The sequence below is a fragment of the Carassius auratus genome, unplaced genomic scaffold (genome assembly GCF_003368295.1).
Source record: "Carassius auratus strain Wakin unplaced genomic scaffold, ASM336829v1 scaf_tig00025916, whole genome shotgun sequence".
NCBI lineage: Eukaryota > Metazoa > Chordata > Actinopteri > Cypriniformes > Cyprinidae > Carassius > Carassius auratus.
In genome coordinates this window covers 43,926-63,402 of record NW_020525466.1, presented here as the reverse complement: position 1 = coordinate 63,402, position 19,477 = coordinate 43,926, and the positions used below count along the sequence as shown (strand labels likewise).

General features: G+C 35.7%; 1 pseudogene; it reads left to right on the top strand.

Annotated features, from left to right (window-relative positions):
• The first annotated feature begins 5,324 nt into the window (after positions 1-5,324).
• LOC113078513 (anaphase-promoting complex subunit 1-like) overlaps positions 5,325-19,477 on the top strand; it is a 49,599-nt pseudogene continuing 35,446 nt past the window's right edge.

Below are 19,477 nucleotides of genomic sequence, written 5' to 3'. Positions count from 1 at the left end.
TCTATTGAATTCATAGGTCTCAGCACATCCATCGCTATTGTGTCAGTTTATGGGAAATAAAATGCCTGAAACTCACTACCACCTCAGAACCTCCATATAGTGGTTTCACTCAAACAGAATATGTTCCTCTATTGATTGCACAAAACAAAACAAAACAAATAAAAATATGAATAACTTTTATACAGCATGCATGATACAATATCACGCTTGCATCAAATGCACTTTGAATTACCATTGTGTACAAAATGTGCTATATACAAAACTTGCCTTGACTATGAAGTTTATACCACTGATTTGGAATTATTTTGTTCATATTTAAGAAATTACCAGTATTTAGAGTATAAACATGGATGGTATTAAAAACCATAGCTACAATAAAATATTTATTTGCTCTTCTTTCAACAGATCTTTTGTCATTATTATTAGGTGCATGGTATACTGTAGTTAAATAAAATGTATATTTGAATGAAGTTATAAAGCAGATTTGTGGAGTGTACAGGACTAAATTACTTTCATTTGTTTTGCATACACTTTTATCTGAATCAACTTACAAATAAAGAATACAACAACATAAAAGATAAATAAGAGATAAGAGATTTAAATAAAAATGCAATTAAATTAAATCATGAAATTGCTTTTTTCATGCAGGCAATCACAAAGAAAAGTCCTAAGGGACCTCAGTAAACTTCAAAGGGGGCTTCAAAATGTCTTAAAGATTATTAAAAAATATATATATATTTGAAATATACAACAAATTAAATATTTAAAAATATTACTGCGACATAAGTATCTGTCACAAATCCGGTCTATGAACTTCCATTCAATCCAGAGGTCACCCGCTCACTACATATGCTGCATCCGAAAACTTAGGCAGGTGACTTGCTGCCTTGCTGTCTAATCAGTCAATGACTTTGCAGGCAGCGTTTTTGCCCGAAGGCACCTCATGAAACGCATTTCGGACAGGCTTCTGAGGCGGAGTAATGGTTTAATGATCTACAGCAAAATATAGAGAGCTGTGGTAATAACTAAGTGGATATTTCATTACTGCAATATTCATTTCTCGCTAGAAATTACATAAAAGTGGAAAACGTTGTTCAGAAACATACATTTACACACAAACTGACCACCGAACGCAACTTTCAGATGCCATCTTTATTCTTTGGCTTAACTGTCACAGAATGCAACCCACAGGATTGTGGAATATCAAAGGCAGCGAAGGATACATCTATGCTGCCTTCAAAAACCGGCCAGATGAAGGCATCTCAGGAGACAGGAAATGAAGCTGACATTGATTTCGGACGTGCCTTGATGCCTTCCTACCTTGGAATGCGACCTCCGAAGGCAGCATTTTTCAGTTTTCGGATGCATCCATAGACTCTCACACTCACCCTGGACTACATTTTCCATCATCCATTACACTGATTGCACACAGCTGTAACCAATCACACACTCACCTAAAGTCAATCACACATAAAGTATATTACACCCACTCAGATCCTTCGCAAACTGCAGAGTATTGTAAAGCATTTATCACTCTCATAGCGATAGCTACTCTAAGGAGACATTTTTAGTTCTTAGTTCCTATTTATAGTTTTGCTTTGCCTGCTATCCTGTGTTCAGATTTTTGCTTGTGTATTTTGGATTATCCTTTCATCTTGTCGTTCTGTCTATCTTTGCATCTTGCCTGGAATATTACTCACTCTTACCCCTCTTGTCAAGCCCCCTAGATATTGTCAGCCGCTGATCCACCACAGCCGTTTTGGATTACTCTTTTGTCTTGCCCTCAATATACATGTTTGCCATTGTCTGACCCATGCCTGTTTTATGACCACATCTCTGATTGCATATGGATCCGCACATCTCTCGTCTCATCAGCTCCATAACCGTATCATATCTACAGGAAAAAAGCAGGAATTTTAAGTACAATAAAACACCTTTCCTAGATATTTGCTCCAAGATTTTTCACTTTTTTAGCTATAAAAAAGCTTTAATTAATTTTAATACACTGAAAGGCTAGTATCTTTTAATAAAAAAGTTTGAAAACAAGTTGCTATGTCAGAAAGCAAAAGAAAGCATCATGCCCATGAAGGATCGCCTTCAACCACTGAAAGATATCTGACTTTGCAAAGATTAATAACCATTGCTGTAAATGTATAATAGAATACATAAATATAGCAACAGAATTTCTTCTTCTTCTTCTTTTTTTTTTTTTTTTTTTACATAAGCCCTGGAAGTATCATGCTTTAGACATATATATATGACATATAAAGTGCCATGTTAATAATTTAGTAGCCTATGACATATGTGACCCTGGAGCACAAATTGTACCAATAGTCAAAAATACACTGTATGGGGCAAAATTATTTTATTTATGCCAAAATAATTTTAGGGTATTAAGTAAAGATCATATTCCATGAAGATATTTAGTAAATTTCCTACTGTAAATACATATAAACTTAATTTTTGATTAGTAATATGCATTGCTAACTTCATTTGGACAACGGTATAGGCGATTTTCTGAATATTTAGATTTTCAAATAGTTGTATCTCTGCCAAATAGTGTCCGGAAAGAGTATGTAAATCTCAATTTAGGAAAAATGACACTTATGACTGGTTTTGTGGTCCAGGTCACATATATCAGAAAACCATGGTGTGTTCCCATGATGCCATCACTATCTTGCTTAGGTCGCCTTTATGCGCACTTGCTCACTTCCAGAACGCAGCTCTCTGATTGGATAGATGCTCGGAAGTGCGTCACGCGATAACAACATGAGCATGTCCGCGGTCATTTGAAACATTGTAGTGTGCTCACTCGGTTTTCCCTGCATACTTTGATGTGTTTGTTTGTTGACCTCAACGAGCAGGCGATTGCAGAGGGAGAGGCATCTGTCAAAGGGGAAGGACTGAACTCCAGTACAGGAAGCTCGACTATTTGTTATTAGCAGGCGAGTATTTGAGCGGATGTTGTTAGCACTAGCGCTAGCGCCGCTGCTAATGTTGACAGGATAACTCACTGACTGCAACATAAAAACTTTTGTGTTTTTCCTCAAACTGTGTAAATTTGTTATTCGTTACAAGCTAGAACAAAATTTAAAAGGCTCTCTGTAGCAGGCGATTCGGTTCTCCTCTGGAATTCCTGTTTCCCCTCGGATTGCCAGATTCGTGTAATAAACCCAACCAAACAGTTAATCAAACCAGAGACAGTTTATGACATATCCCAAAAGTAGCCTAAATTCCGTGGATTTGGCAACACTGTTGCATGCAAATACACCAAACACACCTTGATGTAAGGAAAGCAAAAAGGGACATATCTCTTGCTACACTGCAGCATAGTAAAATGAACATCACACTCCCGTTTATCTTCTATTGTTTTTTCTTGCAACTGTTCCTTTATTTTTGTCTTATATCCATGTTTTTGCAGTTGAATTTTTCCATTGCAAATTAGTGTAATCTGTCCGTGCTGACGTCCAAACTCAGGGTATTATATTACTGTTTCCATATAGAGCAACAATACATTTGAACTAATACTCTATTTGATTAATCTGTTTACCTTCTTACTGATAACAGTGGAATATAGTTCTTCATTTATGTCAAACCTAAATGAGGAAATTCTAAATTACAAAACTCAAGGTGTTTATCCATTTGTCTTAAAAAAAAGAGCAGAAATATTTCATTTGCAGATGTTCCTCCCCTTTCCAAGTTGATGGTAAGCAAAGTATTTTAAGTGATAACTTCTTTACACTGACACGTTTTCTCGTAGTAAAGTGTGATACACCAAAACAAAAAGTCAGTGCTTGTCAAGACACTATACTTAACTGACTTAAAGCAACTAGCACATTGGCAATGACCTGTTTTCTAATTTCAGTTTAAATGGGTGTATTCCTTCAATTGGTCCTTTAGAACCTCATTGTAGGTTATTTGTTTAGATTTTAACAATACAGCTATTTCAATAGATGGTAAACTTAACCACATCTCCTTAAAAAACAATGTAAAGTTTAGAAGAAAAGTGGTTGCTGGACAACAAGAGGCCAGCCAATTTTAATTTTAGAATTAGAAAAAAGCAAGCTTGCCATTTCAGCTAGATTGTACGGTATTTTGAACCATTTGACTTGCTGTAGATCGAGTCGTGCTTCTTGCGCACGCTAGTTCTGATCATATGTATAGTAACTTGGCAACTATCCCAAGAATTATATTATGTTTGCGTAAAGGGGAACAGACATTCTGAGGGGAACAGAATCGACTGCTACACTCTCTTTTGTCTTTAAGAAAATTGAATATGAGAGATATTATTTCGTAGGTGGAAAAAATGCTGTCTAATGTAATCATTAAATGAAAGCATGAAATCAATTAGAACACCCACTATTTCGAACTGGAGGGCATTATCTGAATGTCATCAGCATAACAGTGGAAATTAAATCCATAGTGTTTGATTGTTTTTTAATTAGTAACATTTTAATAGTGAAAAGAAGAGGGCCCAAGACAGAACCTTGAGGTACATCAGAACTGATGGATTTAGTGGATGATTTGTGCTTCTGGTATATAACAAAGTGGGTAATGTATGGGTTGTCGTAGAGTTAATAATATATATATATATATATATAAAATTTTAATTAATTGAAATAAAGTAACATTTAACCACACAATAATTAAAAAATGCAAAAATGTATTATATTTCTGGTAGTTACCAAAGCAACATTTCTAATTATTTTTAGTTTAGCTTTAAGTAGTAAAACAGCTAAAATTACATAAACTAAAGCTAATAAATACAAATTAATAAATGCTATATATAAATATTAAAATGAAGCAAAATCTAATGAAAATGACAAAAACACCCAACAAAATTATTACAACTTAAAACTAAAAATACAATGAAAACAGATATATAAATATGTAATTTGAAATATAAGCAAAAACTATACTAGTATCGCAATAATCTTAAGTGTATATGGTTTCTCGAATGTTCTGAGGCAATAGAAATCAGTAACAGTAACGTCAAAAATATGCTGATAAAAAGCAGCTCATCAAAAATGCAGTATAGTGTGCTGCCATACTGAAGGTGGCATAGGTGTCGATGCAAAACACAACATTTTGTCTGTAAAAATGTCTGCGGGGAATCGGATATGTGTGTTTAGAAGTAGGTCGGATGTCCAGATATCTGATATGTATCTGATTTAAAACCACATTTGGGAAAATCTGATCTCTTGTGGATTTTTGTGTTTACACACGTGCATCAAATTCTGACCTGTGTCAGATGTGGGGAAAAAAATCAGATTTTTTTCTGACAGTGTAAACGCAGCCTAATTGTCTTTGTGTTTTACAGAAATAATGCTGATATTTGGAACTCATGTCGCATATCTATGAAGAGAGAGCCACAATGATAGCTGCTGGCGAATTGCATTTGATTGTCCCATTCGATCGTGAGTAATGCAAAAATCACCCGAATGCCGCGAATCTCCAGCTGCAGCAGCTCCAGCCAGCCTCCGAGCTCTGGTCCTCTGACGGGGCGGCTGGACTCACAGGATCCCTTCAGGAGGTCACTCTACAGGACCATGAGAAGGTAGTTTGTTTTTTACTTTGTTTCTTCTGTGGAGTACAAAAGGAGATGTTTAGCAGTGTGTTTGCACTGCTCTTCTCCTTTAAGCAAAATCAAGCTGTTCTTAATAAAAATACTTCATGTTTTAACTATGATTATGATGTGATTGACAGGAGCGCTGGCAGCTGAGGAAGGGAGCAGCTCCTGATGAGGTTGAAAATGAGGAGGAGCTGTATGTGGCTGGAAACATGGTCATATGGAGTCGTGGCAGTAAGAATCAAGCCTCATGGTGGACATCCCAGTTCAGCAGGTACTGGACTGTCTCATTTCACTGCCACTCACTGCCATTTCAGGTCAGAATGCTGTTGAATTTCTCTACAGTACATCTCTGATTTATAATGGACTTCTCTCTCTCAAATCCGCTTTAAATGTCTCAATCAGCCTTACGTGTTTGGAGGAGATCTTCCAGCAAAGCCATTGTCACTAGCAGGCGTTTGTTCGTGCCTTCAGGGATTTATCCTGTTTTTAGCTCAGTGACTGATGATGTGTGGTAGCTGTGCGTTTCATGAGGCATAATGGGTTATTTGGCACGTGGACAGGAAAGGGGGGCGTTTTGGTTTTAGTAACAGTATTTAGACAGAACAATTTACAGTTCTGGCTTTATTTTATTTTACGTGAGCATATTCTGGCATGTTGCCCCAGAAGGCTTTTCCTAAACATTTCAGACATTTGCGTTTATAATGGGAATAAGGGAAAACAGGGGACTGGAATTGAGAGCCTGAAACTTTCTCATGCAATGCAATGCACTTTTCATTTGTATTTTTGAGGTAAATTATGGAAGTGCAATCAATAATTATTTTTAATTATGATACTCGTCTTCTGTCCTGGAACTCGGACTCATTTAAAACAAGTTTTCGTAAGTAAATATTTATTGAATAAATGTTGATCCCCTGGGTCTAAAATGGAGAGACAACGGGTAAAATTTGCCACCCAGAAATATTTGTTTATAGTCCCCATGAAAGTATATTTTTGTGCATTTTAGTGACTGAGCAGGTCATTGATTCGTTTGCAGCATCACATTCAAGATGAGTCCGTCTTCGTGAAACCGCTTCTCTTACAAAAACATGACAACCCATTGTGATTTTTATTCCTCATTTTTTGTTTTGGTGGCTTAATGTGAGAAATATTTTGTAATCTGTCACTGCATGCAAAACTTCCTAAATCAACTTAGGATGGTCCCAAATAAACAGATGTTTTCTTTATTAGAAGGTCTGTATGTTTTTGATTTGATTCGCTCATGTTGCTTACATCAGTAAAAGTCAGAATGACGTTCATATAATTCAATTTAAACCATGTATTATTTCCTAATAGAGCTACTGGCCAGCTGGTCATTAAGTTGTCATATTTACTCACCAAAACCATACATTTGGAACTTGGGAAAATTAACTCTATAATAATGACTTGGATGTGTTGTGGATCTCTGGTCTTTTGACCTCAGAACATGTCATATGTTAATGCTCTTGTTGTTCCCTTGTATTGGTTCAGGTCTCTTTGAGTCCCGTCTCCAGTATGTTTCAGACAGCGCTCTGAGAGTGGTGTTCACCAGCCCCGAGCCCTCCATTATCATGACGTACGACACACAGCAGTGCACACACACCGTCTGGACCCTGCGCAGAGTCACACCTGAGGTACGGTTGCTTCACTCAGTCATTATGAAATACATACCTTATGTTTCCACGGTTTTGTTTTAATGGTTAAAGGATGACGTCATTATTTGAACTGTTAGGGCCCTATTTTAACAATCGAAACGCGAAGTGTAAAGCGCAAGGCGTAGGTGCACTCAGGGCGTGTCCAAATCCACTTTTGCTATTTTAAGGACGGAAAAACAGTTGGCGCGCCCGGCTGCATGGTCTAAAAGGGTTGTCCCTATTCTCTTAATAAATAATGGGTGTTTTTTGGGCGTAACGTGCAATAAACCAATCAGAGTCTCATCTTCCATTCCCATTAAGAGACCGTTGTGCTCGTGCCATGACGGATTTGCTATTTATACGGTGGAATTTGGCAACCGCAAAGACAGAACACGTCTCCGAGATGAAACGGAGCTGTTTGTGTGCGAGCAAATAGATAGCCTAATTCTGATACGTGCGATGACTATCCATTATGACATGTTGACATGTATATATTTAGCCTACAAAAAGATTGTATGCATTGCAATCCTTTAATTTGTAATATATTTGGCATGTTTGTGTGCTGCTGTGCTTCCCTGTGTTTAATAAGCAGCGTGTACGCTCCTTAAATAACAAAGAAAAAATGGCAGACTTTAGACCAGGTTTGAGCTGGTCTGTGGCGCAGTCTATTTTCAGCTCCTTAAAATAGCATTGCGTCAGCACACACCTCTTTTTTACACCAGCACGCCCATGGGCGCAAAAATCAGCGCAAATGCATTTGCTAATTAAACGACATGGCGCTGGATGAGAAATATGAAAGGCGCTGGACGGAAACTAGCAAACACACTTGTGCTGCGCCTTGCGTCGCATTGCACCGGGTGTATGATAGGGCCCTCTATTTTCCAATGTTTGATTCTTAGATTTCTGGAAATCAACATATGTGACCCTTGACCACAAAACAAAGAAGTCATAAGGGTCAAATTTTTTTTTTAATTGAGATTTATACATGATCTGAAAGCTGAATAAATAAGTTTAACATTGATGTATGGTTTATTAGGAGGACAGTATTTGGTCGAGATGCAACTATTTGAAAATCTGGAATTTGAGGGTGCAAAAAAATATTGAAAACATCACCTTTAAAGTTGTCCAGATGAAGTCTGTAGCAATGCATTTTACTAATCAAAAATTATGTTTTTATATATTTACGGTAGGAAATGTACAAAATATCTTCATGGGACATATATAAAAAAAAAAGTACATTTAAGAAAAAAAAGGAGAAATATAGACTTTTTGTTTAAATGTGCTCTTTTGGTTTCTCTTTAATTTGCATGAATAAAGTAGGGCTCGTTCACCTGGCATATCCGTGCCCTCCTTCTCTAGAGCTCAGCGCTTCAACATGTCCTGCCAGACGCCATCCCCACGAGGCCACAGCATCCTGGCCTCACCCAACAGCACCCTGAATGATACAGCCCTGCATCCAGAAATGGAGCCAATTCTTCCCGACCTCTGCATTGAGCAGCTCTGGACAGAAACCAGCGCTATCTCCAGGTGCTCTGAGTTTATGAGCCGAGAGCATGAAGTTACTGTTGATGTATGTCCTGAAATCAGTGCTGTGTCTGTTGTTCAGAGAGAAAGGCTGCCAGGCCTCTAAAGTCTTCATCACCTCTGACCTGTGGTCGAGTCTCACCAGCAGCTCAGGTGTATGTGTGGCTTATTTATTTTACTCTTACTTCTATATTTATAGGATAGATCACTTTGTTTTCTGAGTATTTAACTACTTTACAGCACTAGTTATTAGTCACATCTCTTTCGTGTGCTGGTTTCAGGTGTCAAATTTCTGGAGAGCAATGAAACTTCTCAACTGATATTTGCATCAGTGACCGTCATCAAAGCAAAAGATGCTGCCCCTCTTGAGGTGAGCTTTTGAATTAGTCAAAATATTTCAGATATCTTTTTGAGAGGAAACATGTTAAAAATTTCGTCATTGCGATGTCTTAAATATTGAAAAATTGTCTGTTTTATCTTAACTGTTGTTAAAGTTGAGATGAAACTGAAGTAGTGACCGATCTGTTCTTCCTTATTGTGACAAACATCTGAGTGAAATTGATTGTATAATGGTATGGATTTATATAATGACAAACATTAAACCTCTGTTTTGTATAAAATAAATCCTTTGACTATATTTGTGTACTATTTTTTTTTTTTTTTTTAACATTTTTCTATTTTATTTATTATTTAGTCCCTTTGATATTATGACTCTCCTGCTTCTATTGCACATTTGATGGCATTATTTTAATGTTCTTAAATTTGAATGCCAAAATGTGATTTAAATTAAAACTGCACAGTTATTGCTGTATCTCAAATAATTGTGATTAGATTGAATAATCATTATCTGATGATAAATCAATAATTGTGACAGACCTAGGTATTGCACTTGAAAATGGCATTGGATTGAAATGCAATCTTGCAGTTTATTGTAAGAGAGGGACAGGGTTTAACAGACTAAAAGATTGGTGAAGTCTGGTATTCTTCACTGGTGAGGCCTTGTTTTACCAAAAGATCATCCATTTTTATTACAAGGTCAAAAAAAGTAACAGTAAAACAAATAGGGATGCAATGTTTCTTTAAACTCACAATGCAATATGATTTCACGATACAGATTTGTATGATTTTCTTACGATTTTTTTTAAAGAAAAATGAGATTTAAAAGGTGTCCTTTTATTATTTCTAAGACAAAATGCTGCTGAAATGTCAAATAACAAAACTAAACTAAAATTTTAAAACGAATCCCAAATCAAATAAATAAATACAAATAAAATGAATCTATTAATATAAACAAACTAAGGCTTTGCCCTTAAAATTAATTTAAAATTAGAGGAAACCAGTGCATTTTAATCAAACAAAGATTCTGCATATATCTGAAGAAAAATTTGAGAAATAGAATTGGCTTTGGGTACATCGTTACATCCCTAAAAACAAATACATAGATTTAACATAACCCTATAGCTTCATAATAAACATTTCTGCAATTATTGTGCATCTGTGCTATTTAGAAGTTACATTATTGAAAGTTGAACCGTGTTGCTTATTGGTATATGTTAACTACTAGCCAAAACCCTCTTTTAACCATTCAATAAATTTACAATTATTAAATATATGGAAAATGGGTTGCAAATCCATTGTGATCAGATCTTGCTGCTTTTATCATGATGAAGAATTAACACCATTTAAATAATCGTGACATTTGTAAATCTTGAACATAAGCTGTAAGTGTCATCCTCTGTCATTGTCAGGACTTAAATTTCACACTCTCTTCATTTCTTGAAAGGACATTCATACCATGCTGGTGCTTGAGGCCAATGGAAGTCTGGTCTTGTACACAGGAGTCACACGGGTGAGGCTTGATTTCATCTGCGAGTTTCACCTCTGAAGTGACATTATTAGTGGCCTAAATCATTTTTCCTGTTTCAGCTCAGTCTGACCGTGTTGTAATATGCAGCATCTCTGCCATGCGTAGTTCTCTTTTATTAAAAAAGCCAGTGGCGTCTGTGCATTACAGTTTGATCTCAAAGCCTAGTGTGGAGTCTAATACATCATCTCATTCCATCATGTTCTCCACCAATCACCAGAGATTTGAAAATTGGTTCCAGGTGAGTCACTCAAATCCTGATGAGAGACTGTCATTAGTGCTGGAGAGAATGCAGGGATGCTTTACAGACGCGCTGGCATATCTGTTTATACCGTTAGATTCATATAATATATTAATGTAATAAGATGGTACTTACAGGTGTATGCATGATTGATATATAAAAAGCCTGTTTCTCTGCAGCACTGATGATGCTGTGTGTTTCAGATGTGGATGACTCACCTCGAACCAATTTTCTAGTTCTGGTTTTCTAGGGACTGGTTGAAAATATGATCAAGGGGACCTATCCCACATTATACAAAGGCTCCATTCAAATGCTATACAATATTATTTGTCTTATATAGTATGCTGTTTGTCATATATAAAATACAAATAGTGATTTTGTTTTTAATAAAATAGCTTTTTCCAATTTCCCAATCTATCTAGTGTGTGTGTGTTTGTGTATATATATATATATATATATATATATATATATATATATATATATATATATATATATATATATATATATATATATATATATATATATATATATATATATATATATATAAATGGGTGTGTGTGTTTATGATTAGTAGTAGTCATAGTAGTAAAATTATTTGTCAATTATTTATATCTGTTAATAATTTATTGATCATTTATTGATTTTGTTATATATTTAATGTTTTATGTACTGTATATTGCAAAGAAATAGCAACCTCACAAGTTTTTGTTTTTGTCATTCACACATACTTTAAATGAAATAAATAAATATGCACATAGAAACTTAAAATATGGGAAAATATGGACTAATTAAGGAATGTTAAGCACCTCCTCACTGACCCTTGTTGGTAAAGAACAAAAATCTGAAAAAAATATATTTTTTAATTTTTTATTCTTATCTTGGGTTTATTCTTATTATTGGGTTTAATATCTTTAAACGAATGCTTACACACTGATATACAAACACTAACAGTATGTATGTATTGAGAGACACTTTTGTACAGTTGTAGCATGTCCCAATGCTTCACTTGCATAAAAATTCAAAATAAAGTAATTCCACTTTAAGCCTTTGGTAACACAAAGCCATCATGTTTTTTTTTTTTGCTTTCAGGTCAGCAAAGTATTTATCCCTGGCCTTCTGTGTCCTACCTTCAGTGTGCAAAACCACCAGCCGCAGTTAAGCACCCCTCTGGAGAACATCAGCACCCCTGCCAGGACCACAGTTCAGCGTATGAGCCAGCTGGAGGAGGTACTATAATGTGCTTATAGCGGGATTGTGTGCATCATATCGTAGCCAATTAGTGAAAGACTAGCTGAGTCATATGTATGTAAGACAAGACCGCATTCCTCGAGAGGACTCTTGAAATTGTGTCCTAATGCTAATGTCCATCCGCTTAGTTCTTACAGACGGATCGATATCAGTATTAAATCACAGTCATATGGCCAGCTCCATTATTTTTCTTCTTAAACAACTAAAACGACTTGGATCTCGACTGGTTTGGATAATCTAATTGTGTGAAACAGAGATCAAGTAGCCCATATGATTGATCCTATGCTTAATAAAGTATTAATCGTCCCCCATATGAGTGCATTTATGGATATTGTGTTCGAAGAGAAGTGCTTTTTAGAGCCAGCATTTAACATGAAGCATTGCACTACTGATAAAAGCTTCTCTAGGCCCTGCAAATGTCCCATAAACCACAAACACTATTTTATTCTTTATTAACTTCAAATCCCGAGAACTACATTAAGGCCAGATGATGTACTTGTGCGGACAAACACATTTCCATCACAGTGTATTTTTTTATGATGGTATTTTACTAGCAGTAATGGTTAAGGGAGCACCACATATCTTTTTTAGCAATATTTTTAAGCTTTTCATGCCGTTTTCACCCAGAGAAGGACTGGTCCCCTGACTGAGCCTGTTTTCTCCCAAGTTATTTTTCTCCATTTCTGTCACATGATGGAGTTTGGGTTCCTTTCCACTGCGACCTGCTTTATAGCTGAATCATATTTATTTATAATTGACAAATTCTGCTACATCAACACTGTGATTGAACTGAATTGAGCTTGAGCTGAATATTTACACTGAAACTTTACACAGTAATTGAACTGAGCTGAACTGACTTGAGCTGAATAATCACACTTTTGTCTTGTTGGAGCATCTTTATGGCAGAGTTTGCATCATTAGTTTGGTTATTGTATCTGTTAAGCTGCTTTGAAACTGTTTCTATCGTATCAAGCACTATATAAATAAAGGTGACTTGCTTGACCTTTTTGATAGTGAAGTTAATGCAAAAAGGTGATAGAAGGGATGAGCATTAACTTCCCTGAAACTGAGCATGCAACGCCTTGCATTAGTGTTGTCACGGTTCCAAAATTTCAGTATTCGGTACCGATACCAGTGAAAATCCACTGTTCTGGAGAACCAGTTTCGGTACCAAAGCAAAACACAAAAATATGCTAATGAAAAAAACACCCACTTTTATCACTAAAAATAAAACCAGTGCCATTCAAATTTAATTTGTCTTTTAATTAATGAAATTTAAACACATTTTATTTTGGGTAAATAAAGGGGATTTTTTGTCTTTTAATTAATGAAATTTAAACACATTTTATTTTTTGGTAAATAAAGGGGATTTTCTATTTAAATTAAAACATGGAAGAAATATTGTGTGATTTATTTCTTTAAAAAAATAAAGTTTTATTAATTTTTTCAACAGTAATAGCAGTATCACATACATTCTACTAAAAGTAATATTTCTAGCACAATGCAGTCCCTCCAGAAAACCGCATAAATTGCCGATTTCAGGAAGCAAAATATGCGGAGGTAGCATGATTTCATAATAATAATAATTTTAGTTGCAAAAAAGTCACATATATTTAGCAGAAAGACCGCACAAAGCAGTTACCCGGTGTGTTACATGACAGTGGGGGCAAATTATTTTGAGAAAGGGATAGGGATGAGGATCAGGATGGCGAATGATAGGCCAGTGTTAGAGGCTACGCAGTTAGTTTTCATTTTCACAGTGGACTGTTGTAGTTTCATTCAGAAGTTGATGCACCTCTACAGTTGTAATATTGTACTTTTTTGTTACAGAATAGTACCAAAACCTTACAGTTGTAAGTATATTAGTAGTATGTAAAATAATTTATGTTGCAGTAAGAGATTGCACTTTGCAATTCCTGTAAAACAGCATTTGTATATGTGTGTGTATATTTTATTTGTATTCATTTTTACAGAAGTAGTTGAATATTCCTTTTGTAAAGCTAGAGAACTTGTTTGACTCGATGTTTTGTAAGTTGGAGCCATGTGTTAATTAAGGTCTGAAATAAAACTGAAAAGAATGAGAACTTAAATATTCTGTGATTTAGAATGCTTGCTTATCATAGTTAGTCATAAGAAATGACTCTTTACAGTAAAGTAATAGCCTAGTGAGAACAGGGTGTTGGGGGGGGGGGGGGGTGTCACCTTTTTTTCTCTTTTTCATCAAACCGCAGTTTTTGCAAGTTGCCGCAATTTCATCGCATAAGATTGCAAAAATATCCCGCATATTCAATCGCATTTTTTAAGAAAACCTGCCGCAAAATCAAGGATTTTTGTCCGCAACAATCACAAAAAAAATCCGCGTTTTTCTGGAGGGACTGACAATGCCTTTATTTTGACGCGTTGCCGTGAATACCTTTAAATTGACACTGGTTTTACTCAAATGAAATGGTAAAATGCTTGTGAAGTGACTCAGAAGAGTTCTGGTGTTGTTGATGTATTTATGTCCTCATTGAGATGGCAGATTGTGAAAAGTCTAAGTAGTAAACAAACCATTCATTCATTCACACAGACCATGAACATGCAGGATTCAGATTTCAATCAACTTTTGAGGCTTTTACAGATACTGGCTCACATGGAGATTTGATTTGATTAATTTTTGCTAAATTTGACAAATTCCGTGACTCTCCATATTAAAATCTAAGTTTCATTTTTAATGACTGGATTTTATTTTGCACTGATTTTGAGATTCCATCTGCATTTTCTGCTTCACGGAAATCATAGCGTTGTATGCGTCAAGAACCGAGCTGACCAGGTACTCGGTACCACCGGTACTTCATTTTCTTAATACCGACTTCGTACTGAAGGACCAGATCTTTTGACAACACTACCTTGCATGAGTGTTTAATGGTGTTTTATGGTACTCCTCATCTCCTGCTGTCAGGTTGGCATGCCGTCTCCGGTGTCAGAGGTTCTCAGCTCGACACAGCACCACAAGTCATCCCTGGAAGCCCCTCCATTCCCTTCCAGCACCTGGAAGACCCTCCATTCCAGCAAGCCGCACATCACACCCGCAGCTTCAGAGACCCTGTCAGCAACCGTCACGCTGGTTAGTGCAGCTATTTAAAAAAAAAAATAATAATAAAAAATACATATTTCCCATTAAACTGCTGTTTTTAAATATTTAATGCACACTTCTAAGTAAAACCAGGCATTTAAAACCTTAATGTCGTGATGAATTAAACATTATTAGGTTAAAAGAATGCACGGATAAATTCTTCACACTAAGATCTATAACATGTGTATATATAAATATAAAATAAAAATAAAATAGTGTGAATTTTTATTTCATTTTGACAGACTGATACTTCAGTACATTTGATCATTAATGTATACTGGCTGAGACTGATATAATTACCAATGTATTTTGGATCTCTTCTATCAAGTTGTTTAGGAACATTATTTACTGTTTGGTTACAATATATGTCCACTGTAAACAGTGAGTTTAATTTTTAAACTGTAAAATACTGTACAAATAAAAACCTTATTATAGTAGTTATCTTACTATATATGGTAAAAACTATGAATAAATGAGCCATTTTAAAATTCGATTACATTTAATACTAATTTAATATTAATACTATTATTTGTTGGAGGTGAAAAAGAAATGTTTTCTCTATAATTAAAAGTAAAAAATAAAAAGCAAATTTTACATTCAATGGTTTTTCATTTAAATCTCTGTCTTTTCCCTAGTTTTTAAGCTACATCTCGTGTTGCAAAATGTATCTTCGTTTGAGTGCATGACATTAATTAATTATGTGGTTTTCTCATTAACACATTTGCTTTAGTACAAAACAGATTTTTGTATTTCGGTAAGTTAGTATAACTTATCAGTTGCTGCGTTTTTTTTTTTTAAATGAATGAGTTATGGGCGTTTTTTTATTTTTATTATTATTATTATGGACCGTTTATTCACTCTGATAACAAATGAGGTGCGCCATTTGTTCATTGAATATCCGTGTATTTCAAAAGAATTAGTCTTTTGTTAAACAGCCATGTGGGCTCGGTTTTTCGTCCAGTGCCAGTAATCTCAGAATGCCCGCATGTTTGGATGAATCTACCTGGTTCACTTGATATATCACTGTCTGGACATAAATGTGGCAGGTGCTTTCTAAATGCATTTTCAAAATGTCAAACAGGGTCAAGATGCTTGCGTTTGTGTTTGTACTGACCACTGCTGCTAAAGTCAGGAGCTGGTAATTGCTTTTGTCGTTCAGTGGCCGGCTGTAATTGAGGGCTGCCACAGTAACAGGACTTGACCGAAATGGCATGGCAGCTCAGACATGAGCACCAGGAGCCCGTCACTGTTTTGACAAGACTTAATAAGGTCTGGTCCCCTGCAGTCAGCCTCTCTGCATTGTCATTTCCCACTGAACGGCATGTCCTACCAGAAGAAATCCCCTCGCAGGCCTGTCAAAGCAATCTCACCACGTCTAACTTATGTGGGATGATAAGCTTGACTGAGAAAGGCTTTTTAAAAATAGCCAGCGTCTAAGGATTGTTTTCATCCAGGTCATTGTCGAATGCCTGCTGGAATTTTGCTGCATGCACTTGTTCTTTTATTTTCTATGCATTTCAGCAAAGGGAACAACAACAACCCGGTTGAATTCGACCTGATATAAATAGCAACGTGACTCTGTTTGGTTCGGACTCTCTATGATGCAATAGCATTGCTAATTTAGTATCTGGCGCTAATTTCCGCCTCTCACTTTTCTTTTGTTCGTAAATTGAGTTCTGGTTCCATGTTAAGAATCACCATTCCTGAGGTGGCCACTTCAGATCTGGGTAAGAGAAAACACTTGCATAAATACAGTCCGACCGAGTGAAGCAGTACTTCCAATGCAGCACAGATCTGAGTCACAAGCTGTTTATGAGTTTGCCGGTCAAAACACTCATTTTAAAACACCCCACATTCTCCTAGTGCCAGTTTTTCAGTTTTTGTCTTTTCATGAAAATATCCTCTAGATTAAGTCACTATTTGGTAACATTTAATGATTCACTGTTAACTACATTGGTTAACATGAAAAATATGTATTGACTAATTTATTTAAAACCAAGAAATATCCAAAAGTATCATGTCAGAAGTCAGTTAATTTTAGTTTATGCACTGTGAGCTAACATGATGAACAATTAATACATAATTGTATTTATTTTAAGTAGCATTTAACAATGTTGCATTAAAAAGATATTGCTCATTGTCAGGTTATGTAAGCTTTATGCAATATCTAATGTTAACAAATTATTTAAAAAAAATACCTTTTTATGTAGTGTTATTGAATATTTTATAATGTAATTTCTTAATTTTAAGAAATTGTAAAATTTAATGGAATAGTTCACCCCATAATGAATATTTGCCTCACTCTCCGGCCATCCATGATATAGATAGAGAGAGAGTTTTTCTTGTTTATCAGAAAACATTTGGAGAAATGTAGCATTGCATCACCTGTTCACCAATAGATCCTCTGCAGTGAATGGGTGCCGTCAGAATTAGAGTCCAAACAGCTGATGATAACATCACGATAATCCACATCACTCCAGTCCATCAGTTAATGTCTTGAAGTGAAGTGAAATTATGTGTGTTTGTAAGAAACAAATCCATCATTTAGAAGTTTTAACTTTAAAACATAATTTCTGGCAAAAAAAAAAGGAGTTTGTATTTCTTGTCACTTCACTTGATGTTAATTGTTGGACTGGAGTTGTGTGGATTACTTGTGGATTATTGTGATGTTTTTATCAGCTGTTTGGACTCTCATTCTGACGGCACCCATTCACTGCAGAGCATCCATTGGTGAGCAAGTGATGCAATGCTACATTTCTCCAAATCTGATGAAGAAACAAACTCCTCATCATCTTGGCTGGTGTGAGGGTGAGCACATTTTCAGCAAATAAATTTTTTTGGGTGATCTATTTATTCAATCTTTGTCTTTTTCGTCTTGTCTTTGTTGTTTTACAAAATCTTTGGCCATATCGGTTCTTTATTTTGTAAAACTCAAATCCTGATTTTTTTTTTTTTGGACATAAATGATGTGCGCATGGATCTGTCTCTAATGAATGCAGTTACACTTTACTGCAAAGTAAAACTCTGAGTCATTCCAGACACTTTCTACATTTAGACATTTGACCTTTTCTAATGTGTTTGCCAGTAATATTCCAGGAAGTGTAGATGATGCATGCTTTGTTCATGTCATTAGAGCTGTTTGCTGTTGGTTTATACGGTTTCAGTTTGAACCACCTAGCAACCATGCAAAGCATGCTGGGACCATGTCAATGACTTTGAATGGACAAGCATTCATTGCTTCCCAACTGTGGGTGCAGATTTTCCTGTGATGGATGTATTTAGTTTTTCTTGGCCTTTCGTTTTGAACTTATTGGATGCGACATCTACCCATTCGGCATTCTTGACAATTTTCTCAATTAATGCCAGCTTCCTGTTAATAACAAGTGCTTTAGTTTGAAAGTGGTTGGCTTTTGTGCTGCTAATAAAGTGGCATTTTATTCAGCTCCATCCTGACCTTTCTCTGTTTGTTTGCTCATTAAGCTTCAGGCCGAGTCATTGAGAGTGTGGTGGTGTGCTGCTGAACGATAACAAATCAGATAAAAGAAGATAATAGATATTCCTAATTCTTGTTTAGTTGTGAACAAATGCTAATTTCACTGGTATTCTATCCTGGTGTTCACAACTGTGGCTGTACTGCAGATTTATGAAATCACAAAGTATCTCTGAGATGCATCACTGACCTCCGAGATGTGACTTGTGTCTGTCTTCAACAATCTGCGCGATCTTAGCATGTGGGACAAATCATGTGCCAAATTGTAATACTTTGGAATAGGTGTTTCTTTAAATTGCTCACCCAAAATATGTCTCGTCAAAAGACCACAACATTTTTTTTCCTGGGAAACCCGCACACTTAAATATGGAAACCCACTTATAAAAAGCCTGACTTCATGCAGTTTAGTTTTCTCTCTCAATTTTTTATCTCACATTTCAGACTTTTTTTAATTCAGAGTTGATAACACAATTCCTGTTTTATCTCTAGCCATTCCCAGTATGCATCTCACAATTCTGACTTTTTTTTTTTTTTTTTACCAGAATATTCATATTGTGAATGTAATGTTCGATTTTATTCATCTAAAGAATACGAAATGGAATGTACCACAGCATTTCTTGAAATAAAAATGCATTTTCTGATATAGACACTTCCTTTATTCCACAAAACTAGGCGTCCCTTAAAAGAAATATGAACTCAGAATTAAGAGGAAAACCTCAGAATTGTGAGATGCAAACTGAAAATTGCTAGAGATAAAGTCGAAATTGTGTCTCA